At 32.5% G+C, this 15,157-nt stretch overlaps 1 pseudogene; it reads right to left on the bottom strand.

Annotated features, from left to right (window-relative positions):
* Positions 1 to 829: 829 nt before the first annotated feature.
* LOC107919261 (alanine aminotransferase 1, mitochondrial-like) lies at positions 830 to 12,736 on the bottom strand (annotated as a pseudogene).
* Between the last annotated feature and the right edge of the window lie 2,421 nt (positions 12,737 to 15,157).

The raw sequence follows: 15,157 nt of genomic DNA, 5'->3' as shown, positions 1-15,157 counted from the left end.
TATATTTTAATTAAAATATATGATTTAATAAAATTCTTAATATTAAATATTCTTATATGAATTTTCTAAAATCATAATATATAATACTATAAAATATAATTTAACATAATTATTATTAAATATAATTTAATAAAAATATATAATTTAATAAAATTCTTAATATTAAATATTCTTATATGAATTTCCTAAAATCATAATATATAATACTATAAAATATAATTTAACATAATTATTATTAAATATAATTTAATAAAATATATAATTTCAATTACTTATTTAATATAAATTCAAATTAATGACGATTAATTATATTAGATATATATGATCTTGTACTAAAATTATTTTAAATTACCATATTATTTAATAATTAGAATACAGTTAATTTCTTACCAAATTATCTAAAAATGTTAAAAATTGTGTTTGGTAAAAATTTTAAAATAGCTGGCACAATAATTATGTTTTAAAAAACTATTAAAATTTTTTTACGGTACCATTCTAAAAAATTCAAATATTGTTTTCTTAAAAAATATTAAAGTGCGAATTTATCATCATACTATAGATAAATATTAAAATTTGTCACTGTACTTTATTTTTATTTATATTTGCCGTTATTTTTAAAAAAAAATATGAGTAAATTTGTAACTTAATTTTTAAATTTTACCACTAAATTTAAATTTTATTAATTTTTGCCACTAACTCTTATTTTTTAGTTAAACTCTTATTTTAAATTTATATTGAATTTTTATTTTTTATCTTCATTTAACTTAACGAGTAAATATAATTCTTGACTTTCCTTTCTCATCATCTAAACAAAAGCACAATAAACAGATTGTCAAAAAGAAACCCAAATCCAATAGTTGGGAGATTCAAAAGCGTTCTCCAATAATGTGTTTCTTCTATAAGAAACAATGCTTATAAGCAGCTTGTCAAAGCTCAAAATCTATTTAGTCCTATGTCATACATCCAATGTCATTTGAATACAAACAGATAACTGGCTTTAAATGGCAAAAGATATAACCTTAGGTGGACTCATGACAAGACTAGCAAGAATTTGACCAGTGATGTTAGAACACAGATTCACAGATGCTAATTTGTATATATGCTCCCTCACATCAGCACCAAACCCAGTAACCTCCATGTAACCTCCCCTTTTTCCACACTCTCCATAATACCCTAGAGACAGTAAAAGAGTTTATATTCTGTGTCAGAATTCCAAACTTTGTATAAGCTCATTCACATTCCATAAATGAAATAATAGAAATAAGATAAACCAATGTTACCTTTCGAGACCGACTGAAAAGATACCAAGTGTATATCCTTCTCGCCGTAACCCATAGATCAGGCAACCTTCTTAAAAGAGTGGAATTTCTTTTCAGGAACATAAACATTCTCCTGGTAAACCTGTGAAACCAAGGTCGTTATCAAGGTCAGTGCAAACTTGTCCTTGGGAAAGCGAAGTCATTGTTAACGAATGGTAAAGCAAGAACATATGCAAATCAACCTACCTCATCTACTAGCAAAACAAGACCTTCTTCCTTGCAGAACTCCACGATTGCCTTCTGGTTTTCCTCAGCAAGAACCTGCAATCAAAATGAGAAAAATGAAATTGCAGGAACCTTTTTCATTTATAATATACTTTTCTGAAAGCATTTCATTGATACCTGTCTTGTTGGGTTGCCTGGATTTATTACAACCAAGGCCCTAACAGTGATGCCATTAGACTTGGCTTCCTGCAGTTGTTTCTTAAGCTCAGATACTTCCAAACCCCATCCTGTAGCTTCATCAAGATAGTAGGAAACCTGTAAAATCTAAAAGAAAGTTGTAATTACAACAACTGGCCGATCAAAAAATGGTTAGACGGTTAAAGGAAATCTCTATTACCAATCATTTAACAAGTTCTACCGGGAAAGACAGCTAAGAAGTAATCCTCAAGAAACATAACGCAACTTGATATAGGTCAGTTAAAGCTTGGTCAATGAAGCAAAAAGTGAGTACTTACTTCACTAACAGATAATTAAAGACAGCTTACAAATAACTAAATACTAAATAATGCTTTAAGTTATTATATGCATACCAAAGTTCCACCATGCAGCACAATTGAAGCGGAGTATAAAGGATACTGAGGGATGGGACAGAGAATTCCATCTTTCTCAGATTTTATCAGTGACTGCATCATCATATGCACATGGAAACAAGGAAGAAAAATCCAATCTGTCATGCATGCTTTCGTGAGGAACTCATGAAACATGTAACAAGAAAGTTTGAGATGGAAACTTACTGCAGGGCTGGCACCATCTGTCATGAAAATATCATTTGGATCAGCAGGAAAACCATCACGAGCCTCGATTGCAGCAGCAATAGTATCACGTAATCCCTTAATTCCCTGATGTGAATAATATGCAAGCATAAATTGATTTCCAATAATAATAACAAGTTGTCAAAATTCTAAGATATAAGCAATGATCAGAACTTGGCTGTGACTGTATGCACCAGTTGCTCTTCCTGGAATTTGATCAAGAATTTTCCTAGCCTGCTCTATGGAGTCCGCACTGCAACAACCCATGAACCAAATTACATGAGACAAAGGAATGACTGTAAAAGAAAAACTGGTAATCTGCCAAAGTATTCTAGGCTAGATGAAGAGAACATCTCTATATGTTTAAACTTTCACATGGCTCAATAGAAGCTGTTAAAGTTTTCTCAGAAGAAATCTAGAAATTTAACAGAAGAAACAGCAAAGCTAATGGATAATATTAAATCTCAATACCTGAATAAAGCCTGTGTTTCACTTTTGGCCAAAATGGCTGGATGGTCGCACAATGCAAGAACTTATAGTAGAGATATCCTATTTAGAATTGATTCATTCACAATGACACAACCTCATGGTAATCAATATCATCTAGTAACAAAACCAACCTCTCAGAAAAAGGTTATTGACTTCTGACCAAGAGACTGAGGATTTCCAATGTTGCAATACAGAATCTGCAAAAGAGAACTAGCATTTAACCCCAAATACAAAAATAAAGGTACATCAAACAATATAAAGCCTCTTCATTTTATTTCAGGATTGCACACTTCAACTCTACAAGTGTTGATTAAAAACCTGTAAAGGAAGAAAGTTATGTACCTCTTGAAAGGGATAAGCCTCTGGCTTAGCCTGTATCTCTTGTTGCAATTTCTGCGATAGGAATCCTATCTTAATTTAGGTTGAACATTCACCTTCTCCCTCTGGTTGATCGAGAAGCACGATCTAGGAAGACGGCTGTATCTTCTTTATCGGTTCTCATGAACAAACAGTAAAAACTTCACCAGTTTCGTCGGTAGAGAGGAACGGAAAATGTGAGATGGAGGGTGCTTTCTGATCGGTGTTCTAAGTCCAATTGTGACGCCAAAGAGAGGTAAAAAAGAGAAAGAGAAGATGATGATGAGAGTGGAGAAGAAAGCTAGAAGGAAGAAACAAAAGAAGTGGATTTTGGGTAAAACAAAAGCAGGAATGGGGAGGGTAAAACAGGGACCAAAACTGAAGCAGCGCCTAAACTGAGCTCAAGGAAGGGATTAGAAATCGGTGGATTTCACCGATTAGGTCAGTAATGGTTTAGCCCCGTAATAGCAATACATTGAACCAAACAACGGATTAGAGGCGTAATAAGTGGGGCCCACCGATTAGGGGTGTATTGGCATAGCCAATACACCCAACCAAACATGGTGTAAGAGATAGCTCTTCAAATGCTATATAGACATCTCAGCCCAAAAATGCTTAGATCCCATCCAAAAAACCGTCGCAAGTCAACTGATCTTTCAATTTTGAAAATTGGCAACTTTGTTGAATTAATTTTAATAAATTTCACCCTATCCCTGCATATATTAGAACCTGTCATATTGTTTCTCAACAAGAGTTTTAAACTTTTTAAATATTGTGAATAGTTCATATTTTTGTTTCATGAAATACACCCATGTCATATGAGTTAAATCATCAATAAATAAAATAAAGTGCCTATTTTGAGCATGAGATAGAGTTTTCATAAGACCACACACAACCTTTACACACACACCGAATTTTTCTTCAATTGTTGGCAATTCGTGCACCATATTCTTTTAAGCAAGCAACTTGAGACCTTTGTAGTTCAAACGCCCAAGTCTCTTGTGCCACAAAAAATAGTTATTTTCTTCTTTGGCCATAAAGCTAAAATTCTTCCGATACTAAAAAAACATGGAAAGCTTCTATTATTAGTCATTTTGATTGTAGCAATATTTTTTCTCTTTTGAATCAATGATTTTACACTTTCTATTATCAAAGGATAGATAATAATCATGCTCTAAAAGTTGTCCAATGTGTAACAAATTTTCATCTAATGCTAGATAACCTTACTACCTTGCCTCATTTGGACTCCAATGTTGCCTTTGCCTTGAAATTCAACATATTCATCATTACCCAATTTCATCTTTAAGTGAAATATGGAGTCCTTGTTGAGAAAAGCTTTTTTATTTCCTTGTCATGTAGTTGCTGCAGTTGCTATCCAAATACCAAACATTCTTTTGCTACTCAGACACTTTACGACAAGCAAAAAATAGATTTCCATCATTCTTTTCTTTTTTAGTAAATGCTAACTGTTGTTGATTGCTAAGACGACAATCTTTTTGTACATGTCTGAACTTCTTGCAATTGTAGCATTGTGGCTTGCTTCTATACCAAAAATCATTTTCTTCATGCTTATTCTTTTTACCAATTTCATACCATTCATTATATCCATCGTTATTGCATCATCCACCATTGTTGTTGCTTTTACCTCGTCCATGTAAATTTCTTCCTCTACCTTGGCCTCTTCTAAAACTACCACTTCTAGAAAGTTCGCGTTTATTTTGCATTAGAGATTTCTCACCATTATTGGAATCAATGGTAAGCTTGGATTGAAATAAACTCTCAACGGAATTTTTTAAGCAAGGTAACAATCTTTGCTTATAAGACTTTAGTGAACCATCAACCCTTGAACAATCATAGTTGACAGATCCTTAGTTTTTTCAATAATAGCCCCCATGGGATTAAATTTTTCCATCAAGCTCATTATAATTTTATCAAAAAATCTTATCACACTCGATTTTCCTTAATGTTTGGAAACTAAGAATGATTAGGGGTTAGATTGAAAGAAATTATAAGTTAGCAGCTTCTATTGCAAAATTAGAAAATTTTAGTGGCTAATTTGGACATAGTTGAGTTCCAATTAGGTATGGTTGGATGAGAACCAACTGGTTCGATAGATGGAGACAAAATAATTACCAATGGATGGTTTTCATAGAGTTGATAATTATACGTGGAGGGCTATAAATAGCTGAGAAATGAATTCCGAAGGTGAACTCTTCCCAATTCTACTTAATTTTCTTCTCTTTTTCATCTTCTTCACTACTCTGAAGAATAGATAATTACAAGAAGCTTTGCATAGAGCGGTGATTATAGGGTTTGAGTTAGAAAAATAGAGAATCTAGTGAGCTGGTAAGGTTTTAAGTCCTTTGGTGTTCGTAAATTTAAGAAATAAAGTTGAGAAATTTCATAACCTTAAGGGGTTATGTAGGTTTCTAGAAAATTGAGTTTTAAAGTGGAATGTTAATTTTAATTTATGACTTTGGTTTTCATGCTTAACTATCAGGAGAATAAAAGCTTTGGCATTCGGAAAAGCTAAATTGATAAGGCAAAGAAGTAACATGTGAGTTTTTATACTCCATTCCTAGAATGATGTATGTCTAACATGAACTGCGTTGAGTTCTATGATAATGCATGATATTTGTTGATTGTGAATGCGAAGCATGTATAAAAATTCCTAGGTATGTGAGTATTCACAACATAGTTAGGGTGGATTTGGATGGGCGATTGGGTGTGGTGCGTTTAAGTTACTTTTTGTCTCATGCTACAGTATCGCTACAGTATCTAATCTCACTGCCACTACTATTTTTACACTACCTGCATGTAAACGCACCACCCATCCAAACCCACCCTTAGATATGCATGAAATAGTTATGATATTGTGTCTAAAAGGTAGCGTATTTCATGATAATACGTTATTGAAATGAAAGTATTGTGTGATATAATGGTGGAGCATGGGGAGAGAAATACTAAAGGATTAAAAGAAGTTAGGATTATGGAAATGGGATTTTCGTTAGATTCTACAATCTAGTGTTGCTAGGTGCAAATCGTGGTGTACGAAGCTTCGAGCCTTACAGAGGGGGAACTGCGGTGTTCAAGCATCAAGGTTAGAAATGGAAAAATGAAGGAATTTACAGATAGATATGGAAATGGAGTTTCTATTAGATTCTGTAGTCCAATGATGCTGGGTGCAAACTGTGATGTGCGAAACTCCGAGCCTTGCGAAGGGGACACTGTGGTGTTCGAGCATCAAGGTTAAATATACGACAAAATGATATCAACTAGCTCGCTAGAGTGATATCGTGACAACGGTTTATAGGTTCTATAGAGCAACACCGCGATGGCAGTCAACAGGATCTATGGGACGACACCGCGACAACGGTAAGGTCTTTCAGGGCGACACCTCAAAGAGGTTTAAAAGTGTAAGACCATAGCTCGGCTATGACAACTAATATAGCCTGTCAGCATAGTAAACACAAGGTAATCTACTAAGACAGTAAACACGGGGTCGTTCGACAGGACATTAAAGGTATAAGACCACAGCTCGACTATGATAACTAGTAGAGTCTGCCATGACATTAAACATGGGTATGATGTGTAAGATCATAGCTCGGCAATGGCAGCAAATAGAGTCTGTTGGGACAATAAAAATGGGGTAGTTCGCCGGGACCATATTATAGGAAAACTAAGTAAGGAAAATTACAAGTGCTGATAAGCGATAGTTAGCCAATAGGTTTGAAGAATTCGTTGAAAAAGGCAAAAACATTAGAAATAGGAAAAGCTTGCCAAAACAGTAAGCAAGGAAGTCGGTACCACATATGGTGGTAAACTAGTTAGAATCAATTATAGGAATGTCGTACCAATAATGCCTTGTATATAGGCAAACAAAACAGGATTTATCCATGGATCAGAGGAAAAGTTCCACCATTAAGAACCATTAGAAAGTGCCCAAAGAAATTCGACATGTTAGAAGAAATTCTTGGAAGGATAACGAGATATTTACTCCTAGTATAAGGCTTCGATTAAACCGTAGTTTATACAAATAGACACAAACGTATATACTCTAGATAGTCTAATTAGTAAAGAAAGGTTAGTTGGAATTTAAAGATAAAAATAAGGTTTTAATAGGGATCATCCAATTGATAGATATGTATGTCAAGACTATTCCTCTTTAAGGGGAATCCATTGCGAGTATATCCGTCATAGAGTTAGTTTCGTAGGAAACCATCATGAAAGAGAAACTGTAAACTCGAATGGTCGCTCAGATAACAATCTGTCGAATGCTAAAAACCAAAATGGTCCACTATAGACGGACATGTTACAACTTAAAAGCAAGGTATCACAAATAGGACGAATTACGAGGAACTAATTCCACATTTTCAACTCAAGTGTAGGGTAGAATGAAATTTAGTCCGTAAAAGTGGCGTGAGTCCTCCTTAGTTGAACTAATTGACGGGACATTAGCACGTCCTTCGGGTCTATCATAAGAAAAAGGATTCCGCCAAAGACTAGTCAAATTTGGAATGTACGCCAAGGAAGTCATAACCAAAAGGGTTCTTAGGATGGGAGTTTAGGAGGACAACCTAATAAGTATATGGCGAAAGAAAGAATGTAGGTAAAGAAAGGATAGAGTTTATAGTTATTGCCAAACATCTGAAAAATCACCAAAACCAGTCAAATTGTTATAGGATCGACTAAGGGAAGATCGTTTATCGATCTACCTAGCAAGAGACGAGCCTAGAAAATGAATTGGAGTCCACCATTCCAGATTAAGAGAAATGTTCCTAATACAATTAGGCAGTTAATCACATTTAATTTTTTTTCATTTAATACCCTTGCAAGATAGGGTCTATTTATGAGTAATGCAGTAAAGAAAATCATTAAGTTCTTTTGAACTTTCAGGATTTGTCGGATGAGTAAGGATCTTGCGGAGGGACCAAGCCAGACCGTGTTAGATCGAGGATCATCGCCAATAAGGTGTCATGCACATAGGAAGGGTACCTTCAGAAGCTTCACCCCGGTGTTAGATGTTTTGTAATTAAGTGGTTTTCTTAGAATTTAAAAGTGCAAGGTAGTCAAATTGAGTTTAGGTTCAAACTAAGTTTAGGTTAAGGTTCCTATTTTAAGAAACATTCGAAATAAAATAATAAAGTAGTTTGTCAAATTATATGATTAAAAGTTCTAGATCAAACCAGTTCAATTGTGATACTCTCTACCCGGATTCGATGATCAGGTAGGGTAAGGGTGTTACAACTCTATGATTATCTATTGTTTCTCAATGTGTCTTCATTTGATTCACCAACTCGGATAATCTATTATGATACTCATTTATGCTTTCATGCCCTTTCATTTTTTTTTCATTCTAAAAATCTCTTTCGAGAGATTGGAGTTTAACAATTCTCACCTTTGTGTCTCCTACAAATTCTTGTTGTAGAATGTCTCAAGCTTCTTTGTATATTCTTTTCTCTCATGATTCTAAAAAATATGACATTCGAGACTCCTTTTTGGATCATCCTAAGAACTTTGACATTTGTGATCTTCTTATTCTTTAATTCTTCAAGTTGTTCTTCTGTAGCACCTTCTAGACTTCATAACCCTTTTTGACAAACTCTAGGACATGCAAGTAAGTGAATAGTGTCTCCATTTTGACGTCCCCAAAATCATAATTTTCACCTTTGAAAATAAGAACTTGGACATTGCTATAGATTGTGCTTGTGAAAGTCATAACCGATTTTATTTTCATACACTCTCTCACGTTGTAAAGATCTCTAGATCTGATACAACTTTGTTGGGGAGAATTTTAAAGATGATGAAGGGAAGAGACACTCAATATGAAATGAATTTTTATTTTATTTTGGTTCATTCCGACACATTCTCTCTTTCTTACAATGGTTTCATCACTTATAACCCTTATATAATTGTTGCAAGTTACTATTAATTTTCTATACATGTATTAATGCATCTAAATTTCTTTAGACTTTGATTGGATCCGGTAGTGATGGCATCACATTACTTAACAGTTTTAATGTTAAAAAAAAAGGGAAAAGAAAAGGAAGTCTTAACTTAATCTCAATCTTGTATTTATTTTTATCCAATGGTTAAAAAAAGTGTGAAACTAAGGGTTCCTTTGGATACTTGATTAATGCTAGTGCAATGCGATTGATATTGAAATTTGTGCAATCACAGCACGAAATTGCATTTGGATGATAAAACTGTGGTGCAGTGGAAGGGTGAAGTCGTGCCGTTCTCACTAATCTGTATTGATCCAGTTGAAATGTGAAAGTTGCATTTGCAGCTTATGTATCTCTTTTTGTACTTCTTTAATGAATGGAATAAAACAATCTAATGATGACTAAAATATAAAAAGTTCATATATAAAATTTATAATATAACAGTAAATAATTAAAAATAGATAAATATAAACATAAGATAATAAAATATATAACTATATATTTAAAGTAATAATAATTGAACAATTATAGTTAAATATATAATTAATTTTAAAATATTAAATAAAATTTTGAATTTTTCTCAAGTTTTAATTACTTATTAATAAAATTATTATTAGACATGAATATAAATGTGTCGAAACCATTTTAAAAAAAAACAAAAATTTTAGGTTGTCGACTTTAAAAAAAATAAAATAAATGGGAGTCGCCACCAATCTTTTATTGAAGTGTGATTGGATCACCTAAAAAACGGCTTTGGTCTACGAGTTTTAGAAAAACGGATCCGGGAGTCAGTTGCGTACGAGGAAGGATTAGCACCCTCGTAACGCCCAAAATTAGTACATAGTTAATTAATTAGTGTCTTAAGGTCGAGAATTTGGAAAAAACGTAATCCTTAGCAAAACTTAAAAGGCTACGTATTAAGACTCTTATTATTTCAGAGAAAGAAGATACCACACCCAATGCGTTAGGGCACAGCATTCTAATTTTCCCCAAAATGAATCGGGCCAAAATACTTGTACAATAAAACTTTAAAAGAACATCCACTTATCCAAGATTTAAGAAATCACACCCAATACGTTAGGGCACGATTCCTTTAGAATCCCAAACTTGGAATATTTCCTTTACTTTAAAAGAACATCCACTTATCCAAGATTTAAGAAATCACACCCAATACGTTAGGGCACAATTCCTTTAAAATCCCAAACTCGGAATATTTCCTTTATTATTTTTAAAAAATCTCCATTTCGAGAAATCAATGCGTCACATCCAATACGTTAGGACACAACGTGTTGAATTCCCAATAATGAGTTTTTATTTTTTGATTAAAGAGAAATGCTCGATCGTTAGATTTAACGAAGAAAATCGGAACCCAATACGTTAGGGCTCAATTTCCTTGAAAATCCTAAATACGAGCATTATCTCAATTTTGAAAATTTTCTATTTTTAAATTTGAGTAAAAGATGATGTAACGTTATATTGTACGTACAAATGCTATAATAATAAATACAACAATAATAAATACATCAATGACATATCATTAATATAAATAAATCAATAAGCGAAATTAATATACATAATAAAAATAATCACATGCAAAATATCAAACAAATAAAAAACATTCTTTTTTAACATATAAACGAAAACATGAATTAATAATCAAAATTAACAAAATATAAAGAATAAAAGGCACATAATATATACATTAATATGAATATAAAAAAAATACACTTATGAACATAAGAAAAATATAAAAATATATGTAAGTCACAAAAGATGTACTAAAATTACAAATATATATATGTACATATATATTTACAAAAAAAATATTTTGAAACTAAATATAAAAGTATATATATGTATATAAAAGTTAGAAAATAAAATAAAAAACAAAAACATATGTATAAAATATATATAAGCATCCATATATAAAATAATATATTACATAAAAAACGATGCATGCGCATGAATATAAAAATAATAATAATGATAATAAATAATAATTTTCTTAAAAAAATTAAATGAATTGCAAAGAAAACGTAATTAAAACAAAATGGAGGGCCGAATTGCGATGCGCGCATTATATGAGGGTCCTAAATGGAAATAATCCATTTCCCCTAAACGGTGTGCAGCAATGTGGGCTAAAATGCCCTAACGGTAAAATTTCTAGGCCCAATTTTAAAAGAAGAGAGAAACTTAATTAAACAATATAGCAAGAAGGGAGGACCAAATGCGCAAATTACCCCTTTAGGGCAGGAACGCGCGGATCCTACCTGCGGGTCGGGTCAACGCGCGGATCCTGCCTTAACGATACGGCGCCGTTTCGGTGTTTTTATTTAAACTGAAATTTTTTTTTAAAAAATGAAAAGATCATTTGTAACCAGAAAAAAAATCTCTTTGCTTTCTTTGCTAGGGTTTCGGCCCTAGCTTCTGTGCCTTTGCGCCGTCGTTGCAAAACCACCGCGAATGGTGGTTGGAGCCGCACCCCAAAGAGGCTTGTTGGCTTTCTTCGCGCAGATCTAGAGGCGTCGCAAGGTAAACCTCTTTTTTACCCTCGTTCTTTCCGTTTTTCTCTCTTATATTATTTGTTTGTAAAAAATAAAAATAAAAGCTGTAAATCTCAACCGTTTGATCAGTTTTACTCTCTATTTTGAATATTCGACTTTGCTGTGAAAATAATAGTCCTCTTTTTTATTGATTTTTCATCCCTGATTACAGTATTTCAATGGCTATTTTATAGCCGAAATAATAAAAATAAAAAAGAAATAAATCTGCTGGATCTGTTTGATTTGATTTCGAAATCCTTGATTTTCTTTCCTATCTTTGCTGATTATTTCTTTCCTTGTTGTTTTGTTTCCTTGCAGGTGAAGATCACGGAGATCCGGAGGCATGGTTGCGGCGTGAGACTTATCCCATAAACCCTAGGGTTTCTGATTTCATGTTGGGCCCTTGCTTTTGGGCCTCTGTTCATTTTTGGTTTTGGGCCACATAAGCCCATTGTAATTTGGACTGTAAAAATGCTGGACATTATTTTTTATTATTTAAAAGGCCGGGCAAAATTTAGGTATTACAAAATGTATTAATCTTTAATCATTTATTAATTTTGTAAATGTTAAATATTATAAAACTTTTATTAGATATAAGTTCAAGTAGATGTCTTTAATGGTAATTTTATCTTATGTCTTTAATGGTAATTTTATCTTTTTTTTATATATTATAATTCATCTTATTATCATCGTTGTGATTGAATCTGTTGAGAGGGGTCGATTTATTCAGAAAAAATCCTTAAAATGTCGTTCACTGGGTAGTTGATTAAGCCCTCAACAATCAAAGGTATCGTCCGTGGCCCTAGATGATTCGAGTTTTGTCGAATCCACATCATGCACGACTTCATTGATTAATTATTTACGTGTTCTTCAGGTACATATATATTCTCTCCACCAACCAAGGCACTCACACTCCGTGAATCCTTAAAGCTCTTCGCAGAGTTGGGAGATAAAACTTGGACCCCAGGACAATGCCTACAATTATTGTGGGCTTTGTCGATTGCTCGGAGGATAATACTTTGAAGACTTTTCTCGAAGAAGTTGACTCTCCTCAGCAGAATCCAAACACATATTTCACCACTATTTTTAATCTCACCACTACCCATCTCACTGCAAAAATAATTAACCTGATCGTCACCATTACTTTCTATATCTCCCAAATTAATCCAATTAGTTTTAATTGACGTAAATGAATCCCTCCGGGACAAGAAGGCAAGAAGGCTACAAGAAGGCAAGGCAGGCTGGGATAGTGTGTTTTATTGCTAGTGTTTAGATTGGTTATGCAGGAAAAACAAGTATATCCCTACTCATGCAATCCATGATCCCGGATTACAAGAAAGCAAAACCAAACTAATACACTCAGCATTTTTCTCGCTTTTCTTTGCCCCACTTCTTCTTCTATCCACACCCATTTTAGGCCCTATAAAACTACTTATATCCCTTCGTTTATTGGATCATTGAAAGATTTAAAAAGAAAAAAAAAGATGGCGTCTGTAATAAAATCTGCAATCTTAATTCTGTCGGTGTTTTTATCTGTAAGCTTCAGTTCGGGTGTTAGGTTGCTCCAGGAACAGCCCAATGATGACCTCAAAAACATGGAAGCTATTCCTCCCATTGATGCACTCAACCCTACCGAGTTCAATGGACCCGGTGTTGGCATTCACGAAGATCATGTTGTCCCAAAAGGTTCCGAAATTGGTACTCTTGGTTTTGGTTTTGAAGGTGGTCCTGAAAAATGTTGTTCTTCTGGATGTTCCGGTAATTGTAATCCTGGTGGTTTCGTTCTACCATTTCCTCAAATTCCAGAAATCCCAAGAATTCCACAGATCCCCCAGATCCCACAAATCCCACAAATTCCACTAATCCCACAGATCCCACAAGTCCCACAAATCCCACTAATGCCAGGACAGTCGGGATGTGAGAGTGGGGAGTGTTGCCGTCAGGGTTGCGGTGGGACTTGTGCTGAGTGTGGTCAGCCCAGGTGCGCATCAGGATGTTGCCAGGCTGAAACTGTAAAGAGCAAAGGGATAGAAGAGGTTATGGACAGTGAACCCAGTCCACCAAAGTAGGGAGATGATACCATATTAAGATGAAATAATGAGGAAGAGTTGGTTGTCGTCGTATTAATTATACAAAATAAGAAGTAATGATGTTGCAGAAGGGCTTGCTATAAAATCCTGTTGGATAAAAAGAGTAATTATGAAGAATAAATAGCTCAAAACAATATTTGATTTACAATATCCTAAAGTTCCTTGAATCTTGTTTTGTAGCCATATGTAATTAATGCATGTACATGCTAATATATATGATTTTCTTTGTTATATAAATTTCTGCTAAAACCTTCAACATGCTACGATCTGGTAAAATCCATCGAATTCCTATTAAAATAATAAGAAAAAAACATGAAATTATTTTCAAGGTAAATTTATCTTATCCTACTCAATTTTATTACAAGGTTTGATGTGAAAACAATTATTTTAGATTAAATATTAAGAAAATTTTTTATTTTACTTAATGCTTTATCTTTTTGTAGAATATTTGAAATAATTTTAATTAACAATCTATAAAATATAATAAAAATAGGATATACGGGACAATGTAGCCTGCACGGTAATTGTTGCCTGTTCTTTATTTTGGGTTGATTATTTTATTTTATATTATTTATTTTTACATATTCCTGTATTTTTATGTAAATTATTATAATAATCTGATTTAATATGGTTAAAATTCTTGTCAGACATTCACATCCGTTTGACATGAGTTCAAATCGTGTGACTTTAGCATGATGTTATTTAATTTTGTTGCAATTAAATTTTTAAAAAAAACTTAAAAACTAATATTAACTATTATTTTTAAACTATCAAAATATTATTCTATTCACATTTTGTTATTAAATTTGATTGTGAGAGGTGTTTGGTGCTTTTACATGTTAACATTTTAATGAAATATGATTCTTTGAAATGTGATGGATGGGATGTCATTACTAAAAAAGTTACTTTACAATGTTTGGTATATACCGAAAAATATTTATTAAAATTCTAAGAAAATTGCATTAATATGTTTGGTATACTCAACACTTTCCTGTAAGATTACGGTACAAAATTATCTTTTATTAAAAAAAATAATATTAATTTATTTTAACATTTCTCAATAATGTGTATTATTACCAAATATTTGAATCAAAGATTTAATAATAAATTTCATTAATCTTTATTATTAACAAATACTTGAATTAATTCACAAGGTATGATTTTCTCATATTTTTAGAGCAGGGGTGAGTTTGATAAATCATTGAAAATTTTTAACATTTAGTATTTTAAATGTGTTTGATAATCATTTTAATTTTTATTTAATATAACATTTTCAATAAAAAAAGGTTGAATAAGATACGTAGGTAGCTAACTACTTATCATGTTGAAAATATTAAGTTAATTTTATTTTTTTAAAATTTAAAAAATTATTTTTTAATAAAAATGAGATATTTAAATTATCATATTTATCTTTTATCTAAAATAATATAAAATATT

This window comes from Gossypium hirsutum, chromosome D13 (assembly GCF_007990345.1).
Source record: "Gossypium hirsutum isolate 1008001.06 chromosome D13, Gossypium_hirsutum_v2.1, whole genome shotgun sequence".
NCBI classification, from domain to species: Eukaryota; Viridiplantae; Streptophyta; class Magnoliopsida; order Malvales; family Malvaceae; genus Gossypium; species Gossypium hirsutum.
Note: the sequence above shows the minus strand (reverse complement) of the source record. Positions and strands in the feature narration are given on the sequence as shown.